The sequence below is a fragment of the Trachinotus anak genome, unplaced genomic scaffold (genome assembly GCF_046630095.1).
Source record: "Trachinotus anak isolate AG129_WGS33_773 ecotype Australia unplaced genomic scaffold, CSIRO_AGI_Tana_v1 ptg000018l, whole genome shotgun sequence".
Classification (NCBI taxonomy): Eukaryota; Metazoa; Chordata; class Actinopteri; order Carangiformes; family Carangidae; genus Trachinotus; species Trachinotus anak.
The window spans coordinates 13168302-13185169 of NW_027273869.1; the positions used below are offsets into that span (position 1 = coordinate 13168302).

Sequence of the window (16868 nt, forward strand, 5' to 3'; positions counted from 1 at the left end):
TGATTACATCATAAGCTGCCCGAACCTCCTCTGCTTTAAAGCCTGGGATTTGCTAGCAGGGCCCTTCTGTTGCAGAGTAGGGACAGCGAGAGAAGCGTTCAGGCCTTAATCTATCAGGCGTCAGTGTATATCCCGCTCTTCCTCCAGATTAACGCTGAACCAGGTTGCATTCACACAGATAAAAAAAAATTTTAAAAAGTCCCCTTTTCCTCCTTGGTGTATGTCCTGTTCTCCCTCGTCATTTTTAGATTGGACCCCATGCATGGTGACGGTCTGTGTAGGCAACAGAGAGTGTGCTTTCTTGGAAAAAGGCCTACACCTCATGCTACCTAAGCCTCTCTCTCTCTCTCCTCTATCTCTGACTCTTGTCTGTGCTCGGACCTTAAATCTGAACCCGACTTGTTCAAAAAAAGGACAGAGCTGGTCTAGAAGCGAAGTTGCTGTCTCCTTGCAAAATGCCAGCCCTTCAGTTAAACGTGCTAAATTTAAGTCAACTTAAATTCTACAGTTTGATGTTTTCATTTGAATTTTTGTGATAAAATTGTGCATTTTTTTCTACTGAGACATTAAACTCAATTTAGTTTCACAATAACAGTGTGGACTCATTTGCAAAATGGTAAAATAAAGAGAATTCCATGGTTGACAATGAGCCACTGACAGATGGCTCATTCCTTTTTTCTTAGCAGTTCAAGATTAAACTGAAGTGCAGTAGAACCTATTTCCTACATCTTTAAAAGATCCAACATCAGAAAAATGACTGACATGGCTCTGCAGACACCCTCAGCCTTGTTATCAGTGCTGGACATCTCAGCCCAAATGTCTTTATCCGAATAAAAGTTGCTTTAGTTTGGCCAAATCCACAACTAATATTGAAATTACTTCAACTTAAATTCTCATCATACCATAAATGACCTTCATCAAGGTCATTCTTATCATTGCTTAATTGCTGAATATACTGTAGATTTTCTCTTTTATAATACATTGCTTAGGACTTTCATATAAAACAAATAGAAGGATTTTGTTTAATAGATATTTGTTAAGTGATTACTTCACTTGTATCGGCCCCTGTCGAGGCCTCAGAGCCACACTTTTACAAGGAAGGAGCCAGTGCTGCATTGCATGTGACACTGCTATAAGTTACATCATCGTGCACCTCACCGCAGTGCACTCTTCCAATCATCACATCCATCAGCTGACTTTGAACCTGATTGGATGTCATTAAAACCATCCAATCTAGGCAGTCAGGCTACAAAGTGAGTGCTTGTACTCCGTGCCGGGGGCAATAGGTTTAGTGGTGGAAGATCACTGGGCAGAGGAGAGGCAGCGCTATTGATCCTCCGCAGCCGGTGGACGAGGCAGCAGCCAGGGCTTCAGTGGCCTCTCTCCACAGGGGGCACTGCAGGGTGAGCAGGGAGGGGTGGGTCATTCTTGTTGCCTGGAGTCGTGCAGGCAGACTCTAGAGCAGAGCTTTAATCTCCACTAATCGTTTCTTAATACGTGCATCCCACGCCCTGCACCCCCGCACGCATGCACACACACACACACATACACACACACATACACACCCACATGGGCATGCACACATATGCACAAACTGCTTGCTGTCCAGAACCCTGCTTGCTGTAACAGGAGATAATCTCCTACCCCTCAGCCTGAGCTCAGGGTTGGACCAAAACTTGAGAAACCATCCCTCCGGTATAAGGAAATGGATTCCTAACAACCTAACAAATCGAAATGATGTTCTTTGATACTGTATTCAAAAAAATAAATTCCCACTGCTTTTGAGTCATGTGTGCCCCGCTTGCCTCAGATGGAGACAGTTCGCTCATCTGTGGAAATGCAGGAATATACTGCAACATTAACACTTTCTTAAAATAAAAATCAGTCTCACTTTACATCTGGGCTTCTGGAATTACCCATGAAGCCTGAGCATCAGCAGACATGCTGCTGATGGAGCGTCTTCCCCCATCATGTAGTCTAATAGTCTAATAATGGCATCCTCACCTTCCCCACTCACACCTCTGTCCACCTCGAGGCCCAGACACTGCGTAAGAACGATGATAATCTCATTTCACTAATGCTCTGCGGCCTGCATTAGAACACAGGCAAAGCACTGTCTCAGCCTGACTCTACCCACCCAGGAAATTGTGTGTGTATGTGTGTGTGTGAGAGAGAGAGAGAGAGAGAGAGAGAGAGAGAGAGAGAGAGAGAGAGAGAGAGAGAGAGAGAGAAAGGGGCCAGGGGGGCTGTGGGATAGAGGGGGAACTGAAAAATGCGGTGTAACCTGAGCTGCTCGGCCCATCTGGAGAAGGCCTCGCGCCGACAAGGGTTATCCCACAATGCACTTTGCTGCAGAGAAGATCGTTAGAGGGAGTTTGACACAATGGGTCGGTCTTTTGAAAGTATTTATTTGCATCACAGATTAGGGAATTTGTATGATTAAAAAAACAATATGTCATTTGAGAGATAAAAGGCAGCAGTCACTTGTTACATTCATGTGGGAATTATCCGAGCACAGACGGCGTGGTTACATGTACACACTATACTATGTCATAAGTGCGGGATATGCTCTGTAACATGAGACACAGCCACAGTTAACCTGAATCAGTTGTCCAGTGAATAACAGCTTGAGTTGTGCTCTTTTATGTCAACTAGTCTGCGTATCGCCACAACCTCAGCACTTACCTCCCCTTTTCCTGTTTTAATGGCCGACCCGCACAAAAGCAAAGGAGCCGCTACATAGATCCGATGACGACGTCCATGTAGATCAAATATAGCTTGCCTGCAGGCAAACGGGTAACAATACAAATCATATTAGCTAAAGCTGAAGTGTAGGCTAAAAGCAGGATTTATACAAAGGCAGATAAAGAGGTTTAAATCCCCAGATCCCCCTGTCACCTACATTAGCAGACCCTGACCCAGATATATGAAGCTCAGTCTGTAGCAGCTTTTTGAGCCACACTGTCAATGGACTGTTAGAGCAAACCAAACCAACATCTCGCTCTCCGCCCTTTTTTATTTAGGGAGGGGAGGAGGGAAAAAGGCTGCATTGAAAGAGAAGGGTAAGATGACACCGCGCAGTTTGCCAATTATGCCACGGATCCAACAGAGGAACCCCCGGATGGTTGGCTGACGGCTGAATAGCTGAGCCTATGTACATGAAGTCAACCATAGACTCGCTCATGCAGCAGAGCTGCACTCACATGATCCAACAGTGCTGGTCAAACTTGAAGACTGACTGGTCAACAGAGGATCAGCACAGACGAAACTGAGGGCCACCAGATTGAATGCATGTAGGGATGCAAGCAATGATTATCTTTATTATTGATTGATGATATAGTTGATATATATTTTTTCAAATAAAACATTAATTTTCCAAGTCTACACCAGGACATTACAGAAAAATGCCAATCACAAGTTCCTAAAGCCCAAGGTGACGTCTTCAAATTGCTTGTTTTTCCAAAAGCAAATCTCCACACTTGGGAACCCGCAAAGAGCAAATGTTCTGCATTTCTGCTCAATAAAGAACAAGCAATTAATCAATTATCTATTATCAGTCCAGATCGAAGGTTAACAGGTTCAGTTGTCTTAGTTGGGGACAGAATCAAGATGGTCAACAAGCGCTATTGTCTGAGCGAGTGATGTACAGGCTAAGTGTTTTAGGAGGCGCTGACAGACTGTTTTGCATTGATTGCACTGGAAACAAGAAACACGAGTATTGATTTTTGGATCCAAATTTCATTTTTGTGCTCTCATCTGTGGGAACGTTACCCATCCCCCACATCCTATAGGTGTTTTTAAATATGTTACAAACAGACACCTGATATATACCAATGGAGACATATCCTTGGAATTGAGTTACAGACCCTTTTCCACATTTTTTCCAACAATTGTTACACAGGTAAAACCACTCTGCATCCAAAACATCTACCTCTCCTCCTTTGCAGCTTTAATATGGATTCCCCTCATCAGCGTCCGTCTTTATATCCCAAAATTTCAAAACAGTGTTTGTCCCAGGTCCTGTGCAGTCTACAGTCTGACTGTTGAATAGTCCCTCAAAGAGTCACTGGAGCTTTGAGGCTGGAGTGCGCAGGGGAGGAACAGAGTCTCACCCCACCCTTCATCACCATCAGCCACTCACTCACTGACTAAAATGTCCTTAAGATGTGTCTCCACTTGGGACTCGGGGGCTGGTTTTGTCGTCTGCATCAGTTTTAGCTGGTCGACACTCTCAAGCAGTAGTTGGCAAGTCTAGAACCACCGGATCCATCTACCTCACCAGTGTGAGTTCTACCATTGCCAAACACCACCAGGGAGCTGCTGGGCCTCCGCAGACCCCCGTGAGCCATGAACATGTTTTCTCGGGATGTGGAGTGATCGAGATCGATACGAGGAACCCGATGAAGATGAGATGGTATGAATGAATCTTAATTAGAACAGCTTAGTAAGAGGAGTTATCTTTAATAAAAGGAGAGAAAGTAAAATGGGATGTCTGGCATATAAGGTGTTACACCATAAGAGTCCAAAGTTCTTGTACAGTCAGGTAATGAAGACCAAATTACATGAAAGGACAAACGGGAGGAGAATATTACTTACAGGAGACAGTGAGGACAATTCAGGGGTCGATCATGAGCAGGTTCTAACTGAGAGATACCAAAACATATACGAATACAGAGAAGATTACCATCCCCAATTATGCAAAAATGATGGAAGTCTATCTTGTCCTATATTGGCACTACACATAATTGCTCAAAGTATATATACAGAAGCAAAAATGTGCTAGTGCCAAAATGGGCAAAGAAGAGGAGCGGCTGGGTCATCCGAACGCAAGCAGCTGTTGTTATAGAGACACATCAGCACGGAGAGATGTCGAAGCACCCAGCGAGACGTGCACAGCTCAGCTCATGCAACCGCACCAGAGTCATTACATCACATTAACTCCACCCACAAGCACAGAAGAGGACAGCCACAGAGCGTTAGCCGCTGTGGACGGGCATCATCAAGTGGTTCTTTCTCTGCTCTGTTTATGGCCCTATGGTAATTCACTGATAGTGAGCTCTCACAGTGAATTCTACCAGTGCCATACACAGAACAGGAGTCATTATCACCCCAACGCCTAGGCCAACTAGTCAGCCTTGTGAGGACAGTCAGCCCAGAGAAGCAAAACTATGCAAACTAGACCAGCGACCCTCATGAGGAGAGCAGAAAGAACAGCCTGGAGAGAGAAAGAGAGAAGGAGGGACAGAGATACGACAGCAAGTGAATAAATGATGTGAAACAGTGAGAGAAGCATCAACAGCCTTCAATATGTCCACAGTGTTGCAGTGACGCAGCTTAGCTCAAGATGCACTGCACTGCAGTGGAGCGATCCATGCACTGAGCAACAGGTCAAAGGCTAGTGTGTCTAAATGTGGGCAAGTAAATATAGGTCCAGTCAATCCTATGAGTGAACAAACATCCGCATCTAATTGTTCACTGCTAATCACCCACACTGCCGTCTTTAGATTTCTTGGAGAGGCAAGTCAAGGTGCACAGCTGATGAAGCTACAAAGCTGTAATCGCAGGTTCTGCGATTACATGTAAATGAGCATGTGATATGGTTATGAATGTTCAATTATTGGAGGTTATGCAGCAATATTGTTTTTATTTTTTGGCCCACGCACCCAGTCTCCCAATTGAATATTTTTGCTTCATTTGAAAATCTTAAGACACAAGCAAGGGGGTATTTTACAAAATTATTGTGCGAACTGTGCAAATTTTAGCTATCTTTTAGATTTTGGTGATTTAAATAACACGGCTGCTCCTTTGTCCTCTTTGCATTACAAATAAGTCAGGAAGAACAAACAACTGTCCACAGTAAAACACAATATAACAGGAATAAATCCATTATGCAATTTCCATTCATATATAGTAGTTTAAAATGGATTCCATTGGGCAAACACTAAATGCAAATCGTAGAATACATGTAAGTGGAGATACTTCGTGAAGATGCACTGAGGAAACGAACATTATTCAACTGAACTTTCATGCTAAATTATTAAACCTACCAGTGTGGCTCTCACAGGTAATCTCTTTAAATCCTGGCTCTGCTCTCCCCGCCTGCACCCAAGAAAACTTGCCCAAAGTGGTGACACCCTAGACTTGACCTCTTAAGTTACTCCATAGATTAGCGTTGTTACGTTGACCCGTCAGTGTTCTTCATGGCTGCATGACAGAGACGTGCTGACATTTAGCTTTTCAGCTAAATGTCCCTCTACACGAGTAAATTCAGCCGCCAGGTTGCAGATTTTTGCGGTTTGATTCACAAGATATTCACTTGAAGGTGGGTTCAAATTTGGCACGATGTCTCTGGACTGGTTGCAAGCCTGAAGTTCACAGGTATTTCAAACTCATCTAAATCACAAATCCCAGAAAATGGCTGCCCTCAGACTCAGATGTGGACGTTGTTGCAACTTGACTACTGTTGCAAAATGCCTTTCTAATGAGCAAGGAAGGCCTTTCAGACAAAAGCTATAAATAATATAATTCCAGCATGTTCTGTCTCAGTTCGGCTCAACATTAATGGCTCAATGTGAATAAAAAGTCCACAGAAATTGTGACATAACACTGCAGTTCGGGGATAACCTTCGGTGCTCCTCCTGACCTTGGATGTGTTGTCAACAGCATCTTTGCGCTGTAGATAATCTGAACTGGAGAGGCTAACGTCCTCGGCTCTGTCCTGCCAGGGCTCAGCCGCCCCACCCTTGGTTCAGCCATTAGCTCCCTCATCCTGGGCCCTGCAGTGCACGGAGCTCCCATTGATTCCAGCGATCAAAACCATGTACTAAGTGATTCCTCAGACGCCCAAATGGCTCCCTGAGCAAGACTCCCATTGCCATTTCCTGGGGAAATCAATACCACTAAAAAGCCAAGTCGAAGAGAACCTGTGTCCTTTAAAGGCTTGCCTGTGTCTTGTTTTTCCATACCTTAATTAGTTAAGAGTAGAGGTTCATGAGATTTTTGTAATATATAATTGCATATGAGGGTCTAAGACCCATGACAGCAGCACAGAGCAAAAACAACTGCATTATGTCTGAATGAAAATTTGTAGCACACCACAGGAACATCTTACTTCACAGGTTTTTGTTATTAAATTATCCTAAGAGATTATATTAATATTATGTCAAACCATGTTTATTCACTAATTCTTCTGTAAATATGAATTTAGTTTATTCAGTCATCTGGTCAGTATGACATACAAAATCATCTTGTTTTGATGTGTCATCAAGGCCAAGCCTCTGCATCATCCTGTATAAACAGGAACCACCCTTTTTTTCATGATGATCGTTTAGAAACTGATTTAATTTACGTGAAAATTGCTTCTTTTTTTTTTTTTTAGGTCTGGATACTTTCAGTAATCACGTAGCTTCTCCTGATTTCCTACTTTACTCCTCGCTAAATAATAGTAACATTATGGTTTTAAAAGGATTCTGTGCAAATATACCGGTAAAATTATAAAAGACTGAGTGATAGGCTAATATACTGACTACAGCAAACATATCACAGGTCTGAAGGGAAGTACTAATTATTACCCCCCATCATTAAGCTGCATGCGAATTTACTAACTCGCTTTATTCTACAGGAATGGCGACATTGCATGGCCCGGGTTTCCTTTAGTGGCTGCTGTCGTTAATTTAACCTCAGAGCAGCTCCAAAGTCCCTTCAGTTAATCGCATTTGTCTGAATAGGGAGTCTACAAGTCCTCAACTTCACGGTTATTGCAGGAGGATTTATCGCTCCTTTAAGTCCCGCAGCGAGATCCAGTCACCATCAGTCATGCAACCTGAAATATGTGACTGTGTGGCCGCTTTATAGAGAAAGAGGCCTTTAAAAGCAGCGAATTTAAAAAAAAAAACATTATTCCCATATTATTCCTCTGCGCATTTACAGAGTTTATAATTCAGGTAGGCTATGGTAATATCTTTATTTTAAGAGGTTTTGTGTCAGTTATCGCCTCCCAATGTAAAGTCTGGTGACTTCTTCTGTTAACGTAGGCTAAATAAAAAATGCATCGGCTTTAATCCACCGGATTAGGCTGGTAAAGTACAAAATAAAAGCAGGTGCAACGTGATCAAGCTTGCACACCTCAAACCTCCAGCATTATCTGGATCTATCAAAATAGCCACCACAACAGGTCATTGATTTAAATAATAACTTTGTACTAATTGTTGTACTAATTCTTTTTATTTATTTTTTTTATTTCGACCACATTCAACCCGTTCGGACTATTTATGAGTCAAGAGGATGGTTTAAAAAAAAAAAAAGTGCAACATCGCATTGGATTTTATTCGCTGAATTGCACTTAAATGTGTTTTCTGATTTTAAATCGACATTTAATGCATCGAGTATTAATCACATCAACATCTCCTCATTTTGGTGACTAACATGGCCTCTTTTTATGAAATGTAATCGCCCTTTCCTCATTTTTATGCGTCCCTTTCCCTGACTTCCAAACACTTTTGTTTTTTGTTTTTTTTATAAATAAGCTATAAAACATTATAATTAACAGTCTAACTGAGGTAAAACTGCATCATGTAAAATGTGGCTCATACCTTCCTCCGAGTCCATCGTTGTGCGTCACATCTGAGGCTACAAACTGCACTGAAGTCGGACCCATCGGGCATTTGAACCTACCATTATCATTTTAAGGGTTTCCCACTGTTAAAGTCGAAGCAACACAAGCCTCCGCTCCGTGTTGCCCGCGGCCGGACTGCAGAATTACAATGAAACAAAAGAAATCCAAGCGGCGTCCTGAACTTCCTGAGTATCAAATGTCAATTTCAGCCCTGCGCTCCTCTCCTCTCCTCTCCTCTCCTCTCCCCTCTCTCCCGCCGGTTCCCTCTCTCTCTCTCTCTCTCTCTCTCTCTCCAAACTCAACCTCCTCCCTCTTACCTGCGCGTCCCGGCTGCACACTGACAGAGGGAAAGGTGCTCCGGGCACCTTTTTAAAGGCGCAGACACACTGAGGAGCACAGTGCGGCGAAAACAGCCCCTCACAACTGTGCACGATCTGAGATACTCTGCATTTAACCTTTCAAAAAAAAAAAAAAAAAAAAATTGGTTTTAAATTGGAAGGCCATAGATTTAACTAAGCCTGTGTATTTTTTATTTTTTTTTTAGATGAGGCCCAGAAGCCTATGAATGGATTATTTATCCTTTTCAATGAGAAACGCATAGCAGGCCTAGGCCGGCCTCTCAGTCACAGGTTTCTCTTTGAAAAGCAGCCTCAGTGAGGTATCCTACTGAACACACCTGCTGAGTACCTGTGTTCTTAACAGTGGGCGTTTTTCCGGCCGTGCAGAAGCGGGAGTCAGGCAGCTGCCATCCAGTCTCCCTCCGCCTGCCTCGGGCTGCCAGTCCAGGGCTCTGCCGCGCATCAAACCAGTAATCCAAGCGCTCTGAGTCTCTCCCGCCCCGCTGCGTTCATGGCCTCTAGTGGCCTACCTGGGTCTAGGCTCTTTAAGGTGGATCTCTCGGAAAAGGAGGCGAGGAGACCTTAAAAGTGGTGCTGTTTTTAGCCCTAACCCCGGGACTGCTGCAGTCTGAGCGGATGAGGGCTGGTTTTGTCTCTCCGGATTAAACGATTTCCCGACTAATAATTTGGACCAACCCCCTCTTTGAGACCGTCCTAACCCGAGAAAAGACAGACGCGCTTCTAAACGGATTTTTTTTTTTAAACTTCATTTTTATATATACTTCGATTTTTCACATAAAATCTATTTTTGGCCCATTAAACAAGAAAAGATGCACTGCGCCTTTAAATGATATCTTTTAGAGCTGGGTTATTTCATGCTGCCACTGCTGAAACACACATTCAACGCTGGGTGGACTTCAGTGATCTCAGTTTTACTTTATGTAATTTGAAAATTTATAAATGACAATGTCCCTCACAGGCCTGGTGCCTGGTTTTTCTGGAAGGCCTTTACAGGAAGAGAGAGGCCCGCAGGCCTGTGGTGTATGTAGAGGTTTACAGTGCAGCCCACCTGCATCACCTGCAGAGAGAGAGAGAGACAGAGAGAGAGAGCCTGTCATTTTCCTGTTTCACACTTTTATGATGCCAATGAGCACAAACATGCTGGGCCATTAAACAGACGACCGTATAACTACACGCCATAGCCCGCACTGTATCTTCAGACACTAAACCAGCACAGGCTACATCAGACTATCTGGCCTCATCTTCCCAGCCCCCACCCCGGGATTAGTTTGAGTCGGCTGATGCTGTTGAGGCTGCAGTTCTTGGGTCGAGATGCTGCAGGATCAAATGACCACGTCCAGATGGCTAATGATTATCAAATACTGCATTTAAAGCCTGCACAAGTAGTTGCTCTGCCCAGATTGCATAACATTTCCTGTGCGTGGAGAGCAGGAAAAAAATACCTTTGCTATAGAGGCCTGAATGCAGGCCTGCCAGATATAAGACAGCTTTTCTGATTCCGTCCCCACCTTGCTGGTTTCTTATTCCTGGCTGATTACTCCACAATAAAAAATCCAAATCATACAACCTGGTGTGGGCCTGATGGAGGCCTGGTGCATGTGGCTCGCCCAGACAGGCCGCTGCAGCATCTTCCCGGGCCCCAGGGTTGGATCAGAGTGGCCCTCCATGCTCTCATTGTCTCCCCAGGCCCTAAGCAGGGTCGTGCACCACCAGAGTGGCCCCAGCTCAAGGGAGCTATGTCCCTAGGTCACTTTTGGACGCCTAATATATGAGGCCGAGGTCTACCCATGCTCCTCTTCGATGACCAGCCAGAGTCCATTTACCTGCTGTTGATAATTAGGCAGATAACTAGTCGGACCAAACTCGTCTAATATTTAGAGCCGGTGGATCCGGGTTCGGTTACACTCAGAGTGAATAGCGACAGTGAAATCGATCCGAGGTGACTCGTCGCCGCCGCCCGGCGTTGAGGAGCCGGAGGCCGAAGCTCTCCAGGCCTCGACGTGGTCCCCACCTGGAAAAGCTGAAACCGGAGCCGGGGATCATCTGTGTGACAGGAGACGAGGAGCCCTCGATGAATATTTAAAACACTCATTTGGTTCTGCGTTATCTTGCCGGGGCCAGATGAGACAGGTGCCAGCGGAGAGATCAGGTGGACGCTGTGCGCTGATGCCGCCACCCGTCTCCCGCGGAGGGATCCGGGCCACACGATTAGGACGCTGGGTGTGATGAAATAACAATGCGGCGAGATTTAGTCTGCTGCTCCAAAAGAAAAAGCTAAATGGAAATAACAGAGAGGATGAAAGGCAATGCTCCTGAGCGAATGAAGGAGAGAGCATTAATCATGAATGCTCAAAAAAAGGGCTGGAAAAAAAAAAAAAACACAGAACTTTATAGGCACATAATTTAGGTCCTGGATGATATAGTTTCATCAAAGCTCTTCAAATACATTCACATCTGATACAGTAATTAAAATTATTATTGTTCTAAATATTGATTATAGATATTTTTTTTAAAAGGACAAGACTGTAGAATAAGACATTTTCAACAATATTAAATCAAACAGGATAAGAGCAGTGGCCACTCATTTCCATGGGGGAAATACTAATTCAAAACTCCCCTGATATGAAATTACATTTTAGCTCCTTAGTTCTGCAGAGGATTACTGAACAAGGGATTATTCACTGGCTGCGGCACATGCAGCATCATTACTCAGGAAAATAAAGCACTGTAAAGATGACAGTAAAAAAATAAGGTCATGAAAGAAGGCCAAAAATAATACACATCTGACCAGGAGCAGAAAAAGCAGAAGTGGTCAAATGCAGCCTGAACAAAAACAGGCCAGTATTCACGTAGGAAACCTTTCTGCAGTGTCTCCTACGACTCCCGCTCTGGGCCTCTGGTGGATGTGGTGGGTGGGGGCCATGTTAATCAGCGGGTCATCTATTAGTAAAGAACCAGGGATCATTGTATTGCTGTTGCTGTTGCAGTTGCACCACCACTACCACCACCCCTTCATCCACCCCCCCACTGTGCCACTGAAACAGAGCTTGTAACCTGAGAGAGCCCACTGCCTGCCACCCGGCCCCCAGCCTGAGAAACCCAACACACAGCCTGCGTGTTGGTGATGGTTCACCCAAATTGTTTGACAGGCTGTCAGCTTAGAAAAGAAGGGAATTAGCAGAAAAAAAAAAAGAATCGGATATTTCAGGTGTCCTTTTTCATATATAGAACCTAGCATACTTTTTAAAAATTTTATATGATTGCACCTTTAAGTTGATGAACAGAGTTACCCAAAAAGGGACTTTCTGTAGATCTGTAGAGGCGATAGAAAACAAGGCATGATGGAAAATGTCAACACTTCTATAAACACAGATTTATATAGAGTATAACCTGTGAGACTGGAGCTTTCATTAAATAAATGTATGCATATGGTGGATCTGCTGCTAAAAGCTTTGCTACGGAAAACAACGCAGCCAACAGTGATTGATCATAACTTGCAGCAGACAGTCCATGAGCCTAATGTGGAGCCTCAGGGCATCGTAATGCCTCAAAAGGCCACAATGGCACAGGTCACCTGACCACCCTGCTCTGCGTGGACCAATCAGACAGCAGGCGTATGGGTCTGGCATTACGTCATGGAGGCCCGCAGTTTGTCTTGACCAACGCACTGCGGATAAAACAGACGCTTTAAATATTTCATTGAGGATCTCAGGTTGCTGGACTTCTGGAGGTCAGGACTGGGGAGAGACACAGAGACTCGTCCTTTCTTCCCTCCATCCTCTTCCTCTGAGGCAGGAGGAGGGGTGATAGGGTGAAAATAAAAGGGTTGGGCTTTTTAAAGAGTTGATTATGAACAATAGTTCTCGATCATTGAATTGTATCTCCTAAAATTCTATTTATTAAACTGAACATGCAGCATAAGGGATGCAAAGCTTCTGTTTAATAAGAGCTGGTCTCACAAGAAGCATTTGTACCCCTCATATACTCAGTTAAAGGGGAACCAGACCAATTTTCACACAAAAAGTCAGTCTACCTGTCGTGGTTGGTACTACGGCTTGCGAAAAAGCTGTCTATGTCTTCCTTAGATTTCATAACTTTATGCAAGTGCTATATTAAATTGCTGGAGTGCTCCTTTAATGTGCACCCACAGTATGTTCAGTATGAGGCAATGCAGCAGTTCTGAACATATCTGCCCTCATAACAGGCACCTTCTTCTCTGCAGAATCATTTTCTTGTTTCGCAGGCCTTTTGTTGGCACACAAATACATGTCGATCACATTCCTGGCCTGGATGAAGACCCTCTAGGGCTCTGGTCTGGACAGGCTGGAGCTTGTGGCCCTGCACAGGATTTATAGTAAAGAGAATGAGGTGTGAATACAGGAAGAGAACAGGGTAATAATATACTGTAAGGCAATCGAATCGAACTTGTTACCACAGCCTAAAAAATGACCACGGAGTTAAATCAATACCTCGGTGACACGGTTGAGAAAGATTAAACACAAGTCACAAAGTTTGTTTTATATCTAGAGCTGCTGTAGTGATTGCATTATATTTGAGGGTGTTCATGGCTCATCATTATACAACAAAACAAAAAGCAACGAAACGTACCGTGAGCACAGTGATCGTTCACCCACACATTTTACAAATATCAGACCGGAGAGTAATTTCATATCTCAGCACTGCTACAGAAATAAGGACTGGCAGGCAGAGAGAGCAGATTGCTGCGTGACAGAATACATTTTTCAGAGGAGAGAGGATTAAACAGCCTTATGTCACAGCATTTATTTCCCCCTGCTGTGATTATACAGAGGAGGTTTCAGCTTAGGATAGAGCAGGATGGATGAGGCGGCGCCCTCATCTGGCCCTTTTGCCAAACTGCAGCCATCTTTACATGTGGAAGCTGCCCTCACAGCAAGGTTAATCTCACACAGTCCAATGTCCCCCTAAAATAAAACCCCAGTCAGTATAACTCAGATGTTGAACAGATTTGGCACACATCACTGTGGTGATGAAGGACTGAGGCACCGCTCGCTGCATGTAACAGGGGCCGATTCCATAGTTACTCAACTGACAGACTCTTTGCCATGAACAGCATTTATAAGCCACCAAAAGCTTTAGTTGTCACTGTGTCTTTGGATGGCCGCAGTCACTCATCGCCACCGTTTCAGCATTAAAGGTCTGGGGTACCAGTCTGAATCTCAGGTTTCGCAGCACTCACAGGGATCATGCCAGACAGAAGCCCATATTGTGCAAACTGACTGGGACCGCGAGAAGACATGACACAGTGTGTAGAGACATACTGACACCTTGTGGAAGTGCTGCTGTCACAGGATTTTTTTTTTTTTTTTTTTTTTTTAAGGAGCCAACATGTTTTTATTTAGATTCAATGTGTGGAAAGTGATGTACAAGAATTTAATAATCAATGTTGCATAAATATTGTGATATTTTTCCAAGCAACTGGCTGTCAATTACCAACATCGGTAATTATGGTAATTATGTCACTTTTTCCTTTTCCATTCCAACCAGACAGTTATTGAAAACTTAAATAGGAAATGGATGTTTAATGGCCAAACTTAGCAGCTAATGTAAAACTGACTATTTCATTTCAATCTTCCAATTAGATCTTTGATCCCCAAATTAACAGCTAATAGTGATAACATTTTTCTACTTTATCTTAACGTTAGATTGCTGGTGTCCACAGTTAGCATGTTAGTAAAAATATATTTTAAGCAGATGTTATAGTTAATGGACAATTGAGAAGCTAAAGTTACCATTAGCTAAAGCTCTTTTTATCTTACTACTGTCTTTGCAGTAGGCACCCCTGGCAAGTCATGAAACTGTCACTGTTTACTTTCATGTCAATTTTAAATTTATGATGGCAGGAGTTAGCAGCTAATGTTACTGTCACTTAATTTTAACCTGCCATAAAATCCTGCCCGCCAATGGCCGAGTGTGAAAATGAATGAACGAGCAGCTGGCCGGGTGCGAATGAAGCCTTTGACCCAGCACGAGCAACAGTGTGTTTACAGATTTTACAGAATTGAATGTGTCTTTGCACGCATCCCTCACAATTTGCTTATCATTTATCTCACCACTCTTGGACCTGCTAACCTGCTCAGTAACTGAGAGAGAAAATTCTCCACAGAAACCAGAAGGGAGATCATGTAGGAAGACACTCTCTTCCTTAATAATAAGGAAGGCAAGGAATACATGTGGAACTCATGTAATATCTGTCAACAACATTTAAGAACAGATACAGATACAGTATTCGAGGAGGTTAAAGCACACAGGGTTTGGCTACAAATAGATGAGAATCATCAGTCATGGACACACCATTTATACACATTGAATGTTTTATTAAAAAAGAAGTTATAACAGTTTATTTTATACACAACTATTTATGAGGTTATAAGCCTATTAATAGAGAGCATTTGTCTTTTTGACAAGCATGCCCACTTCACAATGCAAAGAAAAAAAAAAACAAGAGAAGGAGGGCAAAGAGGGTGATAAAAATAAGACCAAGGATGGACTTCTTAAAACAAAAAAAAACAAACCTTTTTTACTTTTTAACCCTCAAATATCACACACTAGGTACCAAATACAGAGTTTTTATAAAAAATCTGCCATTTTCCATGCTGTTTGTGCCTGCTAAATCCCCTGATGGCAGCAGTAGGCCAGCACAGGGCACAAATCCACACAAGCACAAGACAGAATGGGAGGTGTGCACCAAAGCGAGCCTCGCCTCCACACCAGAAGCATGCAAGTGCACGAGGAGACCATCAACACACAGGGGGAGGTGATATTACAGGATCAGGGTGCTGGCTCTCTGCAGCTGTGCTGATAAAATGGAGAATGGGCCCTGGATGTCCTGTCTATGGATTAATGATAGACCGGTCCATTCAGTAAGCTTAGGCCCTTCATCCATATTGTATCTGGCAGGGTGTGGGGGAGTCTGTGAGTAAGGTTGTAGGACTATGGCTCTATACTGGAATTTCTCTGCAGCTCTGCAGCTAGAATTTTGAGGCCCCATCAATCTCACCATGTGAAATCTAGTTGTCTGGAGTCACTGTTTAAAACTGTGGGTAGTTATGAAATTGTTACATGTAAGCCTGCGCTCTTAGAGCAGAAGAGGTGGAGAGGAGAAAGCCAAAAGGAAATTAAAATAAAAGCACAATAAACATGTTTTCCCATGTGTTTTCAAAATTAAGTTAGAATTCAGGTTGCAATGGGAAGCATACTGATTCACTGGTTTGAGGACATTGTCTTTAGTTCTTGAGTTAAAGACAACCTGAAACACAAAGGCAGTAAATATTTCTGGACACTGGGTAAAAGTGTAGGGATTAAAACAAGGGACCAGGGAGGCCACTGAAGAGACCAGATGGTTGTCATGTTTACGACAGCAACACCAGGCCACAGCTGAGTATATCATCAATTTATTGCCCATAATGCTGAAAATCCAAACCTATGATTTTACCCCAACACAAGAATCTTGTTTCTGAAAAAGACAAAATATCATTAGTTCCCTGTTGCACCACTGCATAATAATGTGCTATTTTATTACAATTCTCAACTTGGATACACTGTATTTTCAGCACTCAAGTAGAATACTGCACAAATGTAAAGTAAAACAAGAAATCCAATCTGAATTACTTAAAACAAAAAACTCAAATTTCAAGTTCTCATCAGTGTGATATTTATACTGAACCATAACTTACAACAGTGGCACTTAATGATCAAGATTAAAAACAAAAAAAGGAGGTCTCTTGAATGAATAAATACACATTTATAGGCAGCTTAGACAGGAAATCCGAGCCAATTGTCCAACTGTGAATCTGCTTTGAAGGTTTGTTCTGTGTGAGTGGATGTGGATCCCAAACCTCACCACAAACACTCTC

The 16868-nt window shown here is 43.2% G+C and overlaps 1 long non-coding RNA gene across 1 annotated transcript; it reads right to left on the reverse strand.

The window, feature by feature from the left end:
* Positions 1-2388: 2388 nt before the first annotated feature.
* Positions 2389-11339, reverse strand: LOC139635447 (uncharacterized). Its single transcript, XR_011694218.1, has 2 exons — positions 10541-11339; positions 2389-10030 (listed from the first exon to the last, which is right to left on the reverse strand). It is a non-coding gene; the product is annotated as an uncharacterized lncRNA (long non-coding RNA).
* Positions 11340-16868: the final 5529 nt, after the last annotated feature.